This window comes from Rhinolophus sinicus, chromosome 5 (genome assembly GCF_057876585.1).
Source record: "Rhinolophus sinicus isolate RSI-liver-muscle chromosome 5, RSI-T2T, whole genome shotgun sequence".
NCBI lineage: Eukaryota > Metazoa > Chordata > Mammalia > Chiroptera > Rhinolophidae > Rhinolophus > Rhinolophus sinicus.
The window spans coordinates 32,943,541-32,963,714 of record NC_142505.1 but is presented as its reverse complement, the minus strand read 5'-3'; the positions used below and the strand labels follow the sequence as shown (position 1 = coordinate 32,963,714).

The window sequence follows — 20,174 nt, the reverse complement described above, 5'->3', positions numbered from 1 at the left end:
GAACAACTGACAAGATAATCAAGGCAGGTTCTGGAGAAAAACAAAAGTTTCTGCCTTCCACGGGGAAAGCAAAGTCACTGATGCAGAGGGAAGAGCTGCCGATTTAGACCATGAATGGCACCTAAAGTCGACATTGGTGGATACTTTCCATCCTTTATGGGACAGTCTCCTTCTGCCAGCAGGGAGCAAAAGATCCATTTTTCTATGCTTTCAACCTTTCGATTTCTTTTAAAAAGAGGCTTCTTACTCACGCCCATGACTCAATGACAATTTTTGGTCCCCAAATCCTATTTTAATGATGACACACAGTAAGTGCTCAGTAAGCATTTACTGAAAAGAACCATGGACACAGGAATAACTAAAAATGTAAATCAAAATAAGATGCTTTTTTCACCTATTATACACGCAAACTAAAATTTTTGTCACATTCAATGCTGATATATTCAATGCTGACACAGTATTCTTATATACTGTTTGTAGAAGTCTAAATTGGTGCAGTAATTTTGGAGGACAATTTGATACTATTTAGTGACACTAAAAATACATACACTTTCACTAGTAATTCCCCTACTTTGAATGTATTTTACAAATATATTTACCAAAAAATGTAAAAATATGTTTAAGGATGTTTATTGCAGCATTGTTTACAACAGGATAAATCTGAAAATAACCCAAATGTTGATAAATAGAAGGTAAGTTAAATTAAGGCATGCAAACACAATGGAATACTACGAGTACATAACCAGTAAAATGAGGTAGACCTATATGTACTGATATGGGCATATATTCAAGATATGTTGCTAAAAAATGTATATTACCCAACAGAATCCATATGCTTCCACAAATACATATGAGTATAGATGCGTGTTATGTGCACATATGTATTTCTGTATGTGTATTTGTAGATGAATAGAATATTAAATCATTTCTGCAAGGATTTGCAGAAACTCAATGGTTACTTTAAAGAATATTTAGGAATCAGAATATAGGGAGAAAGACTTATTTTCACATTACAGCTTTTTAAAATGTTGATTAATTTTAAAACAAAGTCTTACTCAATTTTTAAAAACATGTTAATGACTCATAATTGCTCTATTATTTGTTTGGTTTTTTTTAATTAAGCCACTATGTTAGTTTTACTATTCAGGTATACCATGTAACTAATACAGGAGTCTCTCAAACCATCCACAGCTCTTGTGGTAAGTGAAAAACTGCAGAAGTGGAAGCAGCCGCTCACATAAATTGTTTACAAAACTTGTACTTTTAATGGGTTGGACATGGCAAACATATTAAAATTTATTAGGAATTGAAAAATCATAATAAAACTGTATAAATTAAGATAAAAAAACTGTGAATACACACTTTGCAATACACAGAAAATAAGCCAAAATAAACATCTCTTCATAATGCTTGACTCCTTTTTTGGGGGAGGTGGAGGAAGCAGATAAATAACTAATGCTGCTAAATTAGAAATCATAAAAGCCTCAGAAGCCCTGCACATATATGAAAATTAAAACATAATAAACTGGATCCAAGAACTGTTAATGATGTTTAATCAAATTAAAAAAAAGAAAGCTACAAAGTGTCTTTCGGGAGGGATTACTTAAAATGCAGAGAGGGACAGCTGAAGAGAAATTTCCTTAGTTATTTTCAACTCAGTAACAGGAAAATAGGAACCGTGGTATAAAATTATTATTTTTTTCAACTCCCAAAGAGTAGAAAGAACACTCCATTTTTGAAAGCATTAAGTTCATTTCCTCATTATTTCCAGCCTCCCAAATATTCCTACTATTTTCTTACAAACTCAAGAGGGAAAATTTCCCCTGGTATTCATTATAAAACCCCAGAATTCTCTTGATATTGCCATTTTAACTGTCTATTGTTTCCCTTACTCCAGGAAATCTCTGAACACCAGACATAACGAGTGTTGTGAGGGTTTTCAGTCACAAGAAGTGAAGTTTCCTGTCAAAAGAAGTGCTCTCTCCATTTTCCTCATATGTAAAACAAGATGCTTGTAGGAGCACCTTCATAGACAGAAGAGCTTCTCTGAGACCCTGAAAATGTCCTATAAAGCATGAAAGAATGACTCAAAATGACAAGCATATTTGTGGGAGTTTTCCCTTTTAGTTATAGCAAACTATGTGATTTATTTCCCAATTAGTCCTGATTCTTTGGTCAAAGAACCGGCGTTTCATTCTAGAGCCACTAAGGACAGATTCCAGATATTAACCCAGCAAAGAAGCAGGAAAAAAAGTTGGGAATTGGGGCTTATTTGGAATACTCTAGGATCCTAGACTAAACCGAGTGTTACATTTATAATGCTCTTCCAATAACTGCTTCACGTCACCAAGAACCCAAATCTCCCATTATGACTGAGGCGTGAGTGAGCCTTCAGTAGAGCTCTACTAGTCGGATGAAGAGAAAGAAGGCAGGGTATTTCTGGAGGAAGAGTCTTGGAGCAGGATGCAGAAGCCCTGGGTTCCAGTACTATACAGTCCTTAACCTGTGTCAAGATATTTTATCTTAAGAAACCAAGAGAAAATTGAAAGTCTTGTTCAAAGGATGTAATTATACCAGACTGTATCCAAAGGATGTAGGGCCGCGTAATTAATTACAATCATACCTTACAACAAATTCACACTGATGCAAGGAAAATATGTGTGGCAATATTGAGTTACGGACAAGCTTCAAAGAAGCAGAGTTTTATTAGAGTAATTCAAATTAAATGCTAATAAAATATTACCAAGTAGAAATCCCCTTAGGACTCCTTAATGACTAAAATCATTCATAATCAGTACATAGTTACATGCATCTCAAGAAGGTTCATCTGTTTCCTAGCAAACTTATTTACACTATTCATCTGCTCTGTGGCTCCTTTCTTCATAGATAAAACAAAGTAAACTTCATATTTACTCGGAAGAAATTATTAAGGACCATAAATTAATGGAGTACAAATGGATGGCATTGCTAAAGAGACATCCAGGGCTCTGTCAGATGGGGCAGCCAAGTACATCAGAATTTAGTTTGAAATGTGTGTTTATATTCCAGTATTCACGCACATTATGATAAGAGGCTGTCTTTCCATACAGAGCAGAACAGAGCTGCTGAATGAAATCAGTGTGCTGAATGGAGCAGGAAAGTGGGTGGAGGGGGAGTGCCTGCCCTTTCTTCCCTTCCTTTTCTATGTTATGTTTTCCTTTTCCCTCTTATCTGGCATTCTGGAATATACTCCAATAGCTTGTCCAAACAGAGGAGCCTGAGAAAGATACACCTGACAATCAAGACTCAGGAAAAGCAGATGTGCACACACTTTCTCCAACCTGTGTAGGATCATCAGACCGTGGTGACTGGAGCTGGAATACGTCCAAAGCACTCTAGAAACTGCAAAGAATAATCAGTGCTACCCATTGGATACAACCGCCTGTGAGACAAGGAAGGCCGATGTCTTCACTTTACAAGAGGTTACTGACGTGATCAAGGCCACGCTGTTAGAAAAGGACAGAGCCAGCACTGAGCCCAGCCCTCCCACTCTTGGCCTGTGGCGATGTCTCCATGCCACACGGCTTCAGTGCACAGCAAGGCTTTGTAAACACCCCTGACAACCTCTGGCTCCCCATCTATTATATCCCCGAGAAGCAGGACCCTGGGTGGGAACCACCCATGTTTCACGGCTCTCAGCCTCACTGTGATTTCACAGGGATGTAATTAGGTTCTGAGACAGCTGCTTTTCAGATGTCAAGTAAGTTTTATCTGCATCTGCTCCTCTACTGATGAAAAACATGGTTTGGGGGCAATGTCCAAGGCAAATTACCTGTTGTTCCAAATTTTTATTTCTTAGGAAATCTGAGATGTACATTGGGGGTAGGAGTGGCCAGTCTTGTAAGAATAAATGAGAGGCAACTGAAAAGTATTCTGCAAACAGGAAACTTAATATAAATGCTTAATTAAATTACCTCCAAAAATTTGGATGTTCTCTTTCCCCTCTTTTTGGAAGGAATAATTCCACTTAAAGGCTCCATCCATATTGATAAATGTTCATCTGATCAACGGCTTCTAACAGCTGTAATAATACTCCTTTATGCTCATTCATCAAATGTGAACTAAGCACTCTCTTCATGAAGGATACCAGGGTTACCTCCAACTCCCTCTTATCACCACAATAACCTGCGCGAATATCCACTTATGTCTTATTATGATGTGTTTTATATTTATATATGTACATATATACATGCATGCATATGTGTGTGCATATGTGTGTGTGTGTCTCTCTATATATATGTAAAACAAAGATATTTTCATATATTCCCGAGGGTATACCTGCTAGGTCATGGGCATATGAATGGCCCTAATTTGAATAAGTGTGGCAAATGGCTCCCCATAATGGTAGGTACTATACTCCTGTTTGCAATGCATGCCCCCACAGCCCCAGGAACACCTGGCATAAATGAGCTCTCTAAACTGCTATACATAATATATCATTATTGATTAAATTTGCATTTCTCTCATTACTACCGTAGTGACTTGGAGCATCTTTTCCAACACTTGATGGTCCTTTGAGTTTCCTCCTTGTAAACTAGCTTTTCAAACCCTTTGCCCAAATTGTCTACAAATAACATGTACTGCTTTAAAAATAATCTCCAGACCCCAGTGAAATCAGTTGAACAAGACAGGAAATAGAGACAAGAAAAATGCACAAATGGGAACAGATGGCAGCTAATCCATCTTCTGAAAATGGCAGTGACTCTGGAGTCAACAGTGAGTTTGAGAATTACACACTAACAATAAGCAGGGATCGCAAAGACTAGTGATGCTATGTGAACTCCATCTGTTATGGTCCCTGACTCATAGCAGAAACCTTCATCAAACACAATGCTTTCCTCCCCTATTTTCTTAGATTATCACAAAGAATCTGTGAGAAAAGAAAATCAGGTATTCTTTTTGTTCCCCTTTCATGCATAACAAAACTGCAAGCAGTTTTGCCCTGAATTGCCTGATAAGTGAGGGAGGCGGGACTAAGTCAGGCGCATCTAGCTCCTCCCTTCCTTTCCACTAGGAGTGTAAGCCAGAAAGCAGACAGCCTCGATTTGCATCCCAACTTCTCAATTTATTAACTGTGTAGAATTAGGCAAGTGAAGCCACGTCCTGAGTTCCCCCCTCCATCAAATGGAGTAGTAAAGATGGCATTTTCCCATGCAGACAAGTACTGGCATCAAGTAAGTGCTCAGTGACTGTTAATATTATTATTATTCACCTTGTTCTTCGGGTGTTGGGAGTGTACTACATTGACACTGTAAACAGTCGATCACCTTAAGGCCCTCCAATTACATGGTTTTCAGAAATCATTTTAAAGGGTTAAGGGCCACATAAGAGCATATGAACACTTTGTATCTTAAAGATTATATTTCATTCTAAACATTTTTCCAATTTTGTTTTTAAAAAATATCTTGAGGAGTTAAACATTGTTTTCCTGAAATCTTGTGGGGTGTTTTTTTCCCCCCAGGTCCTCACATCTCCAGTAATACATCTGAGGAGTTCACTGCCTAGATAAAACAAAACTGCGGAAAAATGGGCCTCCATTCGAAGCAGGCTAGCACTTTCGTTTTCCTCTTCCCAGGATTATTCTTACTCATATTTGTATCCAAGGAGGTAAGAAAGGATGTGTACTACAGACATAGGGTAACTAGTGGTAATTATGGCCTATATACAAATGACCCTCATTTTCGTCTGCTTTAAAGATAAAATAAAATGAGAGTGGCAGGCCTGGGAATCAAATCAAGCAGGTGAGACAAATGCCGGAGCTCAGGGAGCAGGAGAAACAAAATGAGGGTTGCCTGGATTCTTAAGTGGTCAGAACTCACTGAATTACAAAATCAATACTATGGTGCCAAGAGAACAGCTATGTAGGAACCCTAGTGTTTATCCTGGTTCAGTTATAACCAGTCAGGACCTCCTGGCTGCTTGCACTGCTCTGTAGGCTTGATTCCATCTTGTAAGATGAAGCATGGGACAAAATATCCTCTCTCTCCACATTTCCTTCCAGCCCTAAATTCTATGACCTTACAGTTTACTCCTCTTCATCTAGATTAAAAAAAAATTTTCCTACATGTGTATAAGCATGTAGTGCCCCAGCAATTGTGTCAGTGATGCAGTATTCATCTCTCTGTTATTTGAATGCACACAGGAGAATCCAGCTTCCATATCTAATTGGAAGACAGAGATTCAACCTGTTGAAAATAACCCAGTGCTCCTTCCAAGGACAGCATTTTGACTGTGCTTTTCCTAGACATGGCTCGCCTGCAAATGTAGGCTCAACGACGTGGAGCTACTTCTTTCTCCGTGTGGGTTTTCCCCTCTTTCCCGAGGTAAACCTGAAAAGGTAAAACACCCAGAGAACCCCAGAATTAACCCTCACAAATACTCTGCATGCAAGATTTAACGTATCCTGAAATCAGCTGAGACCCTGGGAACTACGCTGATATATACGAGTATATCTGCAACAAATGAGTATATATATACTTCACTAAACAACACAGAGCTACTTCAACTATCAGTCAAGGAAAATAATCAGGGAGAAAATGAAAAACATACAGTCATCAGTGACAGCCCCACTTAGCTCAGCTCAAAGGTAGGGGTGGGGTGATAAGGGAGTGAGACCATGTCATCTTGACAAGGCCATCTGGATACATAGGACATTTTTATGTGGCCTAAAAAGAAATTTAACACTTGTTTGTGCGGTTGGAAGGGGGACTTGACTCATTGCTTTATGTTTCTTTTACTATCACCTAAAATTTTCTAAGCGGTAGGAAATATATATAAAAGAGCCATCCTCATATGCCCTCTCATCTTACAGACGACAATCAAGTCGTTCTAAAAACAAGAGAAGGGGGAATCCTCTGAGAATTGACTTGTAAAGTCGGTTCTGCTATAATGCTTGTTTTGAAAACACAAATTTGTTTCGGTGCAATTGATGTATCAGGCAACAATATGAACAGAGTGCATATTTTATGTTTGCCTGTGAGCAATTTCATCCCTGAGAAACACTAGGTAACTGCAGAAAATCACACACAGCTGAACCAAAGTGTATGCACGCATGTGCACATACCTCTAACACATACCTGCTCACCAAGTATTATGAGCCACCCATCCACATCTGCTGTTACAATTTTCTATCAGATTTCAAATAACCCTCCTTCCACCACTTCACAATAACGCACAAGGTGCGTTCCCACGCCCACTTCCATATGCAAACTTCAAAACCAAAAAGAGTGATTTTATATTTTCCCAGAGTCGCTTTACTGGGGGCACCTATGACCACCTTGTCCCCCCTTCTTATCACCATTCCTCCGGCAATCCAGCTCGTTTCACTAGCACCTTCAACAGCAGATGACAGAATTTTTGTTTGTTTGTTTGTTTGTTTTCCCCCTCCCAGTGGAAAAAGAGCTTTTTTCTTTAGGAAAGGTGGGGGGGACTACATTGATATTAAGGTGGACAAAGTATGTAAACTCTCCCCACAGACACACTCTTGAAGCCCTTGGGGCTTGTTCTTGTTTTTCCAACAGAGGGAATATGTCATTCCAGACTGCCAACTGTCTTCTACCAGCACTAAAGGATGCCCTCATCGCATTTATGGAGAAGTGCTGGGGAGAAGGGGAGGAGGACAGGGCAACAGACGTCACGTCAACTGCACTTACTAATGGAATCAAGGGCGTGGCTGAAACCGAGTACAAGTCTATGGCTACACAGAGACAATTTTCTTAGACTTAATGTGAGGACAGGAGGGAAAGCCAGCTTGTGAATGGGTGCCTAATGTGTGTGCACATGTTCACTATATTTGGGGGTATTATGTATTCCTTGCCTTGTTCCTAAACTGCTTTAGGGCAACTTACAAAAATGCATATTACATACTATGATAAAAACATGAAAAATAATAAAAATGAAGCAAAGGAGCATGTGTGTATGTTTATTCATATATAAACAAACACACACTTATGTATACGTAAGTCATAATTCAAACCTTAATTAAAGAGAGTTGTTACGATCTCGGCTACACAAAACTGAAGAAGGAGGGTGGTGGGAACCCTTAAAACGGAACCCAGGAGAAAGAGACGTAGGTGAAGAAAAACCAGGGACTGAAGCCAGAGTCCTGCGTTCAAATATCCGTAGTCATTTATTTCTTGAGCAACTAAGTTAAACTTTTTGAGTTTCAATTCCTCATAGAAAAAAGTGAAAATATTCCCTACCTCACAGGGTTATCTTCAAGATTAAATGACAATGTTCCTTAGGTCACAGGAAATCACAAATTCTGCCCTAAATCTCTGGTTTTATACTGTGTTCAGAAATTCAAGTTGGTTGGACATCCCAGAATTCAGACGCAGCTTCAGTTGTCCGGGACTCTGTGAATCTGAAGGACAGGGTATTAGCACGACCCCCCGAGACCCAAGGGGCAGTGGGTCTGAGCCAAGCTGGCTCAGGGGAGTGACAGAATCGAGAAACCCCAGAGGGACAGACGCCTGATTTTCAAATCCCTCCAGGTTGGGAGAAGCCTTAGGACAGTGGTTCTCCAAATGTTGTGCCTGGGCCAGCAGCATCCACATCACGTGGGAACTTGTTAGACATGCAGATTACTGGGCCTTACGTCATAGTTCCTGAATCAGAAACTCTGGGGGTTGGGCACAACAACTGGATTTTGACAAGCCCTCCAGGAGATTCTGATGCACACTCAAGTTTAAGAACCACGGCCTTAGGAGACAGAGTTTTGCTTCAGTAGGTTCAGGAGTTTGGATCTGTTTCAAGTGAGAGTTTTGAAAAGGTCTGACGTAGTATAAGAATCCCAGCATCCCTCTGCTCACCGCGTCCTCAGACCATCAGGGGTAATGCCAAATCTTGATCTGACCAGAAATGTCACAAACATGCTGATCAAATGGCATTGGAGGATTTGTGGACAGAAAGCAATCGAGGATGTAATCCTCTTAGAAGGAATAGAGAAAAAGGAAAAAAAAAATAACCTATTGGAGAGTATAAATAGGATTCTCTCCTTGCTCACTTGACTGCATTTTCACCACTCGTCTGAGGGATGGATAGGTGGAAAAGGAGAAAGAGAAAAAAAATAGGCAAAATAATCAGGCTGGGTGAAGAAGACTTGCAATTGCAGTGGAAGCTAAAATACAGGATTTGTGATTAGTGGTGGGTTTCAGTTATCCTGTAAGGTTCTGCAAGGGTCCCTGTCTCCACTTACCAATCCTGAAAAGAAAATCTATAACAGCTAGACATCGCAATTCCCAAACATCCTTTCAGATAGTAATGTTGCACCAACACTAAGATCAGTCTGATAGTAGGTAGGAGGGTGTACCTCCTGCAAGGTGTTAAGAAGATTCTATAAATCATAATACTTGATTAAAATTGCAATTACTAAACAGAATATAAAACACACTGAACCGTATCTATGGCACAGACTCACTTGCTTACTTACCTATCATTAACTCATACAGTGGCAGGCAGCCTTTCCCATTCTTCCCACCATAACCTTTGTGAGTTTTAGAAATTAAGTAACTTTATAATTTCAAAGGAATACTCTTGTTACACAGAAAACGAAGCAAATTAATATGCGCTGTGTCTAATAACAGTGCATAAAGTTTCCAAGGAACATTTTTGGTTATATTTGTCCTAGTCCCTTTAGAAATAGAGTCAGGCTTATCAGCCTAAACTCTCCCCAGATACATGGTACCTCAATTTTGATGGAGAGATTCCATAAAAGGAATCACAAGCCATGGAAGGTTGTAGTTAGAATGAACCTTGGGAATTGGGAATCACCTAATCCATCATTTTATGGGCAAGGAAATTAAGGCCCAGGGGGATTCAATATGTGCCCAAGATCACACAGCCAGGCAGTGGCACAGGGAAAACTAGCACTTTCATCTCCAGACTCCAGTCTACTGTTCTTTCCACTGTATCATTAGGCCTCTGAGATTCAAGCAGAACCAACCAGGGGTGATGTCTCTGAGATCACCAGCATGACCAACTGCACCCATTATACAGAAAGATCATCTTCAGTGACAAAATTTCCATAGAAGATCTATTAGCCCTTATAATGTTCAAGCAAAATCCTAAGATGTGGAGTCACTTTAGGCCACTTCTTCTAAACCTGGGTTTCACTTCACTTAAAAAGAAAGCATTCACTCCACCTATATCACTCTCCCGAGAAGGTTGTAGCTTAGAGGCCATGGCTATTCACTGATAGGGTTAGGGTTTAGGTAGAGGACTTTGAAGCCCTAAAGGTCAAAAAGATGCAGGAGGTGTCACCTGATTCTTCCTAGGTATCCTGGTGAATAGAGCAATCACTCTTTCCTAATCCAATGGCTGAGTTGATGTCAAGTTTTTGCTGGCAATTAAATCCCTTTCATAATTTGACTCCACCAGAAGGTCAGAGACTAGAGGCTTCAGATCAGAGTTTTCTCACTGCACACTCTTTCCTATGCTTGTGTTTGGCTGAAATCTAATTACTACATGCTTATACACCATGCATACTTCCTCCTGGTGGTAACCCACAGATTTGCCTCTAGCACACTCTTCAGACAAGTCATTTCATCTTCCAGGGGCTCATGGCAGCCTTGTAGGAATGCTGGAAATATGAAGTGCCCTACTAATTAGAAAAATAAAAATAAAAAGAAAATGTGATTCCTGGGGTTGCAAAAAGAGAGACACAGGTTTTAAAATTTTCAGACTCAAAAAAAGATGAGACAGATGTATCTGGAGGGTGTTTAATCCCTTAATGACTGCTTTCCAGGCCCAAATGGCATGGAATTCAGTTAATCTGTAAATACTCCATATGCAAGAGACTCTCCAATAGTCTATTTTTCCAAGCACTCTGTTGTTCAAAGCCCTTCAGTGTCTCTTTCATGCCTACAGAATAAAAAATAAGGTTCTTAGACTCCAGGGCGATTTTTTTTTTTTTTTACAATCTGTTCAACATCATTTAACTAAGATTGATTACTCACTCTTCTAAAACCCATGCTGTATTAGTTATCGATGACTGTGAAATAAGTTAGCCTAAACCTTAGCTGCTTAAAACAATAATAAACATCTCACATAGTTTCTGTGGGTCAGGAATCTGAGAGCAGCTTAACTGGATGGTTCTAGCTCAGGGTCTCCCTTCGGGCGGCAGTCACAACATTGCCCATGGCTGCGTTCTGAAGGCCTGACTGTGCCTGGAAGATCTGCTGCCAAGATGGCCTTGCCACGTGAACCTCCCCAAAGGGATGCTTGTCTCTTAGGACATGGCAGCTGCTTCCCCTCCGAGTGAGAGACAGGAAGGCCAGCTGCAAGCTGCGACGTCTGTCTGACGTAGCCTCGGACTCACACATCATAACTTCCGCAACATCCTGTTGGTTACCCAGGCCAGCCCTCTCCAGTTTGGGAGGGGACCACACACAGGTGTATTCACACCAGGAGGTGGGGAGCATAGGAGGCTACGGGAGACCAGCTACTGTTCACACTCTCCTAGCCAAGCTCACTGCCTTTGCTTTTGCAGTTCTCTCTGTGTGTTTTACCCCATCCTCCTTCTGCTCATCTTAATGTGGTAGACTGAAACAGCACATGAGCTAGAGTTGATGAAACTGGGTTCAGTCTCTCAGTATCAGGCTGAGAGATATGAGCAAGTCTCTCAGCCTTAGCTCCCATAGCGGTAACACATATGCTATAATCCCTGCTGCAAAAAGTAACTGACTACTAAATGTAGTAGTCGAGAAAATGCAGGATAGAAAAGTACTTTGTAGATTGTAAATTGTAAAATTCTTTCTCAACCACTACCTACCTTGCTTCAAGGATGGCCTGTACACCACTTTTGCTTTATGTTTTAAAAAGCTTCACCTCTCAATTGGAGGTTCCAGCCTCCTCCTCTGGGTTCTGACAGCACTATGTGTTTTCCTAAGGTCTTCGCACATTCTGCATTTATTGTGAGTCTTTATTTAAATGAAACCCCTACTAGGTTATAAATTCTTTTGAGGTCAGAATCTCCCATGACACTGTCTACAGAACAGTCAATACATGTTTAACCTAACTGGCATGCCTTAGGTGTTTTACCCTTTAACCACCACCCAAAGAGACATGGAGGGCTCTGTGTATGCACTGTCCATTTGGTATACATGATACAACAGAGAAAAAGGTTGATTTTAGTTCTCATGTCCAGAGCATCTTGAGAAAATAGTTTGGCATTTTTAAATATTTCTTGGGTATCAAAAGCTGAGGTCCTAGGATAAGCAATGGTTTTTAAGGACACATGTCTTGCCAGTTTATCCCTCCACTATGGAGGAGAGAAAGTCAAAGGAGGTTTGGGGTAAGAATGTTACAGCCAGAATTCTAAAGATGTTAACCCCCTCCCCCACCCGTTTCCTGTTCCCTGGCTAGTCAATTAACCACTGTCACCCCGAAGCTAGCACTGCTGTGAAGGGACTCTGCAGATGAAATTAAGGTTACTTATTAGCTCACCTTAAGACAGAGATTATCTGGGTGGGCCCAATGTAATCACAAGTTCTGAAAAGAAGAGGAGTCAGAGAGGCGCATGGAAAAGGGGAGGCAGGAAAGATGAGACAGAATGGGAGGTCAGAGAGATTCAAAAGGTGAGGAAGACTCAGCCTACCACACCTGGCTTTGAAGATGGAAGAAAGGAGCCAAGGGCCAAGAAATGTGGGTGGCCTCGAGAAGCTGAGAACACCCTCTAGCTGACAGCCAGCAAGAAATTGGGGATCTCAATCCTGCAAAGGCAAGAAACTGTCAACACCCTGGTAAGCGTGAAGTGGACCTTGATTTCGGCCTTGTGAAACGTGATCAGAAGTCAGCCAACGCGACCTGGACATCAGCCTACAGAACCGTGAGATAATAACCTTGTGGTGGTGTGAGCTGCTACCTGTCTAGTGATTTGCTGTGGCAGCACTAGAAAACTAACGCAAACAGTAAGAGTTACATGCTGTTGTGGGTTTCTGAGATGGAAAGAGAGCCCTTCTCTCCCTATCTGCACTCTGAGCCAGGCCCAGGTGGATAGGGATAAATCGACAGAATCCCTCGGTAAGTTCCGATGCTCAGAGAAGCTCAGCACCCAGCAGGGTCCAGAGAGATGGAAGAACCTGCCAGTACAGAGTGAGCATGGAAGTCGATGGGGGCCACCTTACAGGCGCTGGGCTCTCCAGTGAGGTGCCAGAGAACACCAAGAATTTCCCCAAAAGTATCAGAGCTAAAGCAGATGGACCAGCCTCCAGGGAATCAGAGGTTCCACAGTGTCCAGAGCCCAGGAAGCAGAAGGGGAATAAGTTTCAGCTATAAACTCAGCGGAGACAAAGACCACCGAGACCCCTACATCCGAGTGCGCGTGTCACAGATTATCAAAGTAACACATAATCTCCAGAACCTATCTTAAGGGAGAAGCAAAGTAGAAGGAAAGAATCCCAAATCAACTGAGTATTTACTTAAACTAGAGATGGAATGAAAAAGTCTGAAAGTTCCAGAATTTACCACAAATTGGCAAGATTTCATTTTCTGACAATGAAGGAAAGGGAGTCTCAAGAGGTGAGAAAAATTCAGTTATAGACAAATAAAGCTCTATTTTGCATACCAAGTCTGCGACTTCTAACTGTCAGAGATAGATAACATTTATTAAGCAGTTATCTTCCAGGAACCATAATTGATATGCATCCTATAATTTAATATCCATAATAACCCTGAGTCTTGCATTGTCATTATCTCCATTTCACTGGTAGAGAAATCAGGATGAAGGGATGTTAAGAAAATAGCCCAGAATGTTGCAGCTGGTAAATGGGAGATTGCAGATTCAAATAGCTACCCAGCTAGCACTTCCTCTTTGAATTCTTTGCAATGAGTGTGCAGCAAGGATACACTATTTATAAAAGCATTTTTATTAATCCTTCTCTGATTGTACTCTTTACAGGATCACTTTTATGAGTTCTTTAGTATCACAGTCGCAATAGCAACTGGGATCATGTATTGAAGGCATACTGTGCGCCCACCAGCTCTTCGTGGTTTTTATGGATCATTTAAAAGTTACGACTTCCTCCATTAGATAGATGAGAAAAGTGAGGACCTGACTTGTCCAAGGGCACAGAGTAAGAGGCGGGGCTGAGACTTGGGTTACACAAGAAAAACGACACAAGAACAACGATGCTGGACTCTGATGAGTGGAGCCACATCCAAGGGAAAGGCCTTGCCCTACATCAAAAGACAGGCATGTGTCTAAAGTTAAAACAAAATTTTAAGATGGATCATTTTCACGTCTCCCTACTTTAACCAATATTTTTAATTAAAAAAGCATGCCTCAGACCGGAAGTCTTCTACCACAATTTTAGAAGACTGAAATCCAGACTCTAAGAGCGCAAATGTCTACAGATGATGCTGGAGAGGTCGGGACGGCTCAAATGCTCATGAGCGCTGCATACATACTAGGAAATGTGGGTTCATATAAAGACTACAGAGGAGCCACTGATGTGATGAGATTCCTGCTTGAGAAAGATCATGTTGAAAAACGTGGAGAATGCTTTGGAAAGACTCAACACTACAGGCTGTTGAGGTAAACCAGTGAAGAAACGATGAGGCGTTAACTAAAGCTGCGCGAGTGAGGCATGCGTAATTTAGAGAGCCAGTAAGACAATGGGGAAGTGGTTTGACAAAGGGAGCTCTTAATGCACACTGCTGGAGGACAACATGGTGACATGCTGCAAAAATCCTTAAAACTTATAGGTACCTTTGACCCAGCTGTTCCACTTTTAGGCACTGTCCATAATCAAAGAACTAGAAAACTTCTGTGTTTTTTTTGTGTTTTTTTTTTTACGTACAAGGCTCTTTTCATTGCCCCACTACATCTAAGAGCAAACACTGGAGACAACCTGAAATGTCTACAAATTGGAAACAAATTATGATTCATCTAAATAATGGATATTTCACATGTGTGCATGTGACAATGAAATGCTAATTTAGTTATACCCCCCAACTAGGTACCGATCTGGATAGAAACACACACAAAACAAAACTTGAGAGGCTATTCTCAGTGAGTATGGTTATGATCAGCAGCAATGATATCTATGACGTGGGGATGTAGGTTTTTATTTTCTTTCCTGTGCTCAATTGTATTTTCTACAGTTCCTACAATTAACACAGTGCTTCTCTAACCAGAAAAATACTGGAAAAAAATTGTTTCCAGGTTTCAGATTTGATGAAATGGATAGTGGAATCTAAGTCCTAACGCTTATTTCAAGCTTTAAAGAGTACTCCGTTGGGGGTACCGCACAAATCCTAACTCCTCACCATTTTATTGATTTTGATCATGTATCCTATTGACAAGTACCTATCCAGGCTGAAGAATTCTAATTTTTTCAATTCATCTTCACAAAGCAGCCCTTCTCTGTCCTTGATTTACTTGGTCTTTCGCAGATTGAATCAAACCGAAACCAAAAGGCTGAGGTAAGAAACCTGAAGTGAACATTCCTACATCTGGCATTCCGCTGCTGGGAGGAGTTCATTGCAGCAGCCGTGTACAGTAATGGATATGATGAGGCAAATCTCCCTTTACTCATAGAGCCAGTCCAGAAAGGTAACAGTTAACCACATTTCTGTCTCTCGGGATAATTACTAAATGATACCAAACTACACGTGAATTCTACAAAGAAATCTAACATTCAATAAGATGGTAATTGCAAATAGAATAGATATTAATAAAATCATAAGCAATTTTAAAGCAACCTTTTCAGTGCCAACCTGTAAGCATATGCGATTACTAGACGGACAAAAAGGCAAAGCAACCAAAACTGGAGATAAAAGGGTATTTTCATTTTACAATAAATTTATAAGGCAGTTTATAATTTATAAAGTGGCTTCGCATGCATTTATTAGTTCATTTAGCTCTTATGATGAAGATATCATGCCATTTTATTTGTGAAAAAAAAAACCAGACTCTATTTAATAAAGTCATACAGTGTTTCCTAATTTTATCCTTTCAAATGCCACCAGTGTTATTTTTCTAATTCTTTCACAATTGATAGATTGAGGGGTAGTGATTATGAATACATAAAGAGCCTGCAACTAAAAATCAACTCACAGGCTTCGTGAAAGCTCCCAGATTGGGCTATTATCAGCAACTCCTCTGTACCTATGCTTACAGCACAGAGCCACAGTAAGTGCATTCTGCAACCACCACGGGAAGAACATTAGGACATTAAAAAATGGTTATGTTTTCACCATCAGAAGTAAACCATGAGAAATCTACTTCTTTCTCTTTTTGTCTACTCCTGAAACATGAAGTATACTTGAAATGCATTAACCACAGAACATTGTCAAGGTTTTTCTTTGAATAAAAGATGTTTAAATTGATTCTTTAAATACCAAACACTACAGATACAGAGCTATTAACCTAGAGTAATTGCTTTGCTAAACACATTGCATTCTGGACACAGATCAAAGGCTGTATCTTGCTCCCACAATGACCCACTGTATGGCCTCTACATAACATCAAAAACATTGGAACGGCCAATTTAACCAAGTTTTATCCCTCCCTCCTCCAGCTATAACACAATGTTTCTAACATGCAGGGGGGCTGATGGAGGAGAAAAGAAGGGCGCAGTTACCTGCAGTACAAACACAGACAAACAGCATCTCCTCCTCCAAGACTCCTAGACATTTCTCCCAGGGGCCAATCGTTCAAGGTAAGTCGAACTTTGCCCTAGTTTCTTGGCTGTCGTATTTGCAAACCTCTGTTCTCTCATCACTAGTCATTTATCCAGTGTCAATTAACTCATGGTACTCTGCTGTACACCAAATTATTTGAAAACATTTGGTCTTCTAGAATCTGAGAAATATAATCTACAGAAAACTGCACAGTGACAGAATTGAGAGAACAAATGGTGGTACAACAAGCAAGCTTTCAGAATTTGCACTGTTCTTTACCAACTATTGTCTGTTTTGACATGTTATGGGACATGGAGCATGGTTGGTGGGTGAGGCAAAGCCATCAGAATTTTGTGTTGGGATAAGGTGAGGCTCATTCATATATGATCTAAAGGTATAAGAAAGATGGTGCTGCTCATCAGTAAAGACATACTGAGAGTCTCTCATCTCCTAGTAGTCGCACTGAAAAATTCCACCCACTGCATCCTCAAGAGGGAACATAAATAGCACGGCTGCATGTGCTCCAGGAAGATACTGCGGAAGAGGTTAAGAAGACTAGATCTTCATCCTTTGGGATAACCTCAGACAGTCTTCCTTCTTCACTGCAGCTTACCGCCAAGTAAAAGCACTGCAGTTGAATGGAAAGAATATTTACAAAGGGGTTTGATAAATTATCCAAGGTCACAGAGCTAATAAGTGATTGACCTGAGACTATAACTGAGTTGCCCTGAAATGAATCTAGTATTCTTTCAGTTTGTACCAGGGGTTATCAACATGACCAGCAGCATCTCGTGTGTGTGTGTGTGTGTGTGTGTGTGTGTGTGTGTGTGTGTGTGTGAGAGAGAGAGAGAGTGTGTGTGTGTGTATACACATGAGTGTGAGGAGGAAGTGGAGAAAGAATGATTGACTCTGAGGCTAATCAGGAGGGACATGGGTTACGAGAGGGTTAAGAAACACAGATCTGTATATTTTCACTTCATGAGAGAAGTTTACTTTGGAAACAAGGACTGAACTGGAAAACTGGGCTACAATACAATAGCTGGTCTATGATGTAACAACTCAAGCTTCTAAGACCTTCTTAGTTACCCAGGTGCCTGCTTCACGCATCAACTCCCCTCACTTCCATCACTCCTGTTCTAACTCCAAATGACAGGTTCATGGACAGCCAAGGATTGACTTCTCAGCAGGATAAAATGAAACCAGCAGAAAAGGAGTCACGGCCATCCACCACTTGAATTTTCAGTGAAGTGAAGTATCTCTACTCACAAGACCTCCAATTAGAAAGATATGGTGTTTTAACAGTCATCATGAAATGCCAGGAAACACAAAAACCTTGTAAAGCAAGATGCATTGGGCCACCTATCCATCTGTTCTGGGAAATTCCTGCCTCCATCAGAATTAAGTTTCCTCCATCCAGTAAGTCCTCTTCGTTTCCCACGATTCCAGGCCAGGCCACTCAGAGCAGTGTTGAGCAGAAACAATGTTTATAAATCACAGAATTAGAGAATGTTGTTAAGGACCTTAGACATCTAATCTGAGTCTATTTTGATATAAGATGGAACTCGTCCAGAGAAGTAAAGTGACTTAGCCAAGATCTTACACATAATAAAGATAGATAACCAGTCTCAGAAGATTTCCTGCCTCCAAACTCTGCCCACCTAGAGCATGAGCGACAAGCTTTCTTACTGTTCTCCTGGCCGAACAGGAGGAAAACTATATTCACTCTACCAAGTGCTCAAGGTTCCAGCTCCCCACCTCCAGTGGGACTTCTTTCTAACCTTTCAAATCCTTACCTACAACCATAAAATATTAAACGTAAAATTATGTTGTTCCTCCCAAGCCACTGATATGACAGAGTAACCTTTCCAGATATGTCTAAGTCAACATTTTTAGATCTGTGCGGTTTCCTTCTAGGTAATTCCCCCTTTTCAGTTTTAAATATTTGATGCTTCTATGAATGGATGGATTATAATACAAATATAGCTTCAATGAATACTACAGAAAAGAAGCGATGGACATGTCCTACGACAAAGAACGGTTAGGTAGTTACAATCATTTGATGGAAAATGCTTTTGATGCTAACATTATCCTGATAATTAGCATTATCAAGATGAACCTGTGAATTAGGAAAGCACTTTAGGATTTAATGTTAAGTGAAAAAAAAACCACAAATTCAAGTTACAATATGGAACGGAATCTTTGATTACACTTTGTGAAACCATGCCTTTTTAAAAATAAATTAAAATAATAATGGCCACTGTTTTACAGTTGTAGAATTATGAGCAAATGCTATTTTAAAACTTCTAAAATTCTAAAAACTATGATAACATTTTGATATATCTCAAATTGTGTAACTCAATAAAATTAGAAATTTAAAATTTGATAGAAAGAAAATTCTTAACTATCGGTTGGGGGAAAGAGGCCAGAGGATACCATCAGCTGCAATTCCTAGAGCCTGGCGTTCAGGAAACAATGGAGATGTTTCACAGCACTCTGGGTATTCCAACTAATCAATGTGGAAGAATGTCCTAGAAATCTGCTGCCTTTTTCAGAGTTGGTTCCTTGTCAGCCTGGATTTGAAATGAAATTGATTTATTTGCATCACTTAATTGTTTATAAATTCAAGGCTGGAGGGATAGACTGTTTCCTCCTGACTATCCTCCATTCCATTTCAACAGTTATCAGAGAAGAGCCTCAGTTTGGTACGAGAGGAAAAAGCTGCAAGCTTCCTCCCAAGGCATGCCTTGCAATTGTGAAGCTCCAAGTACTGCTGAAGTCACCGTACATTATAGACTCAGTATTTTATTAGACAGGGACTGACCAGTGAAACTTAGCAAAAGAATGTCCCCCAGAATGCGTATTTTCAGAACTGCTCAAACAAGTATGATACATTCTTGTTTTTATGCTACCATGATGGTTTGTAGACGTTTGTCAAATGAGACAAGTATCTCTTTATTAGAGTTTTTATAGAAGAGTATGTGCTCTTTTGGGTATGAGCCAAGCTTTGTAAAACTTTGGGACTTGTAAACCGGAAGGCCCCGTACAAAACAGTCAGTATTAATCACTATTCAGTTCATGAATTTGAATTCCTTAATGAAATAAAAGAGATAAATTCTACAGTAATACCTTACATGTCTATACTTTATAAAAGTTTACAAAGTGTTTCCATAAGTATTACATGCATCCTTTATTTTTTATTAACACTTTTATGGTAAGTAAAACTGTGATGATTATTCCCATTTTACAGATGGAGAATCTAGGGCTCAGATAGGTTTGGCTTGGCTAAGGTCACACAAATGTCATTCAAAACCAAGTCTTCAGACAACACAGTCCTCTCTCTACACTGCTTCTTCCAGCCTAGTTTGATGAGGCTTTGCCGAAGGGCAGAAAAATGAACTTGTCACAGTCTTCCTCAGGCCCCCAAATTTGAACATGTCGCTGGTGAATAAGTAGAGAACAGTATTTAACAAAATATGCAAAGTTTTAAAGTATGATACTAATGAATTTGTGAA

At 40.1% G+C, this 20,174-nt stretch overlaps 1 protein-coding gene across 9 annotated transcripts in view; it reads right to left on the bottom strand.

Moving 5' to 3' along the window:
- Positions 1 to 20,174, bottom strand: part of TMEM108 (transmembrane protein 108) — a 260,972-nt gene that overhangs the window by 199,400 nt on the left and 41,398 nt on the right. The gene's annotated exons all lie outside the window — the stretch shown is intronic.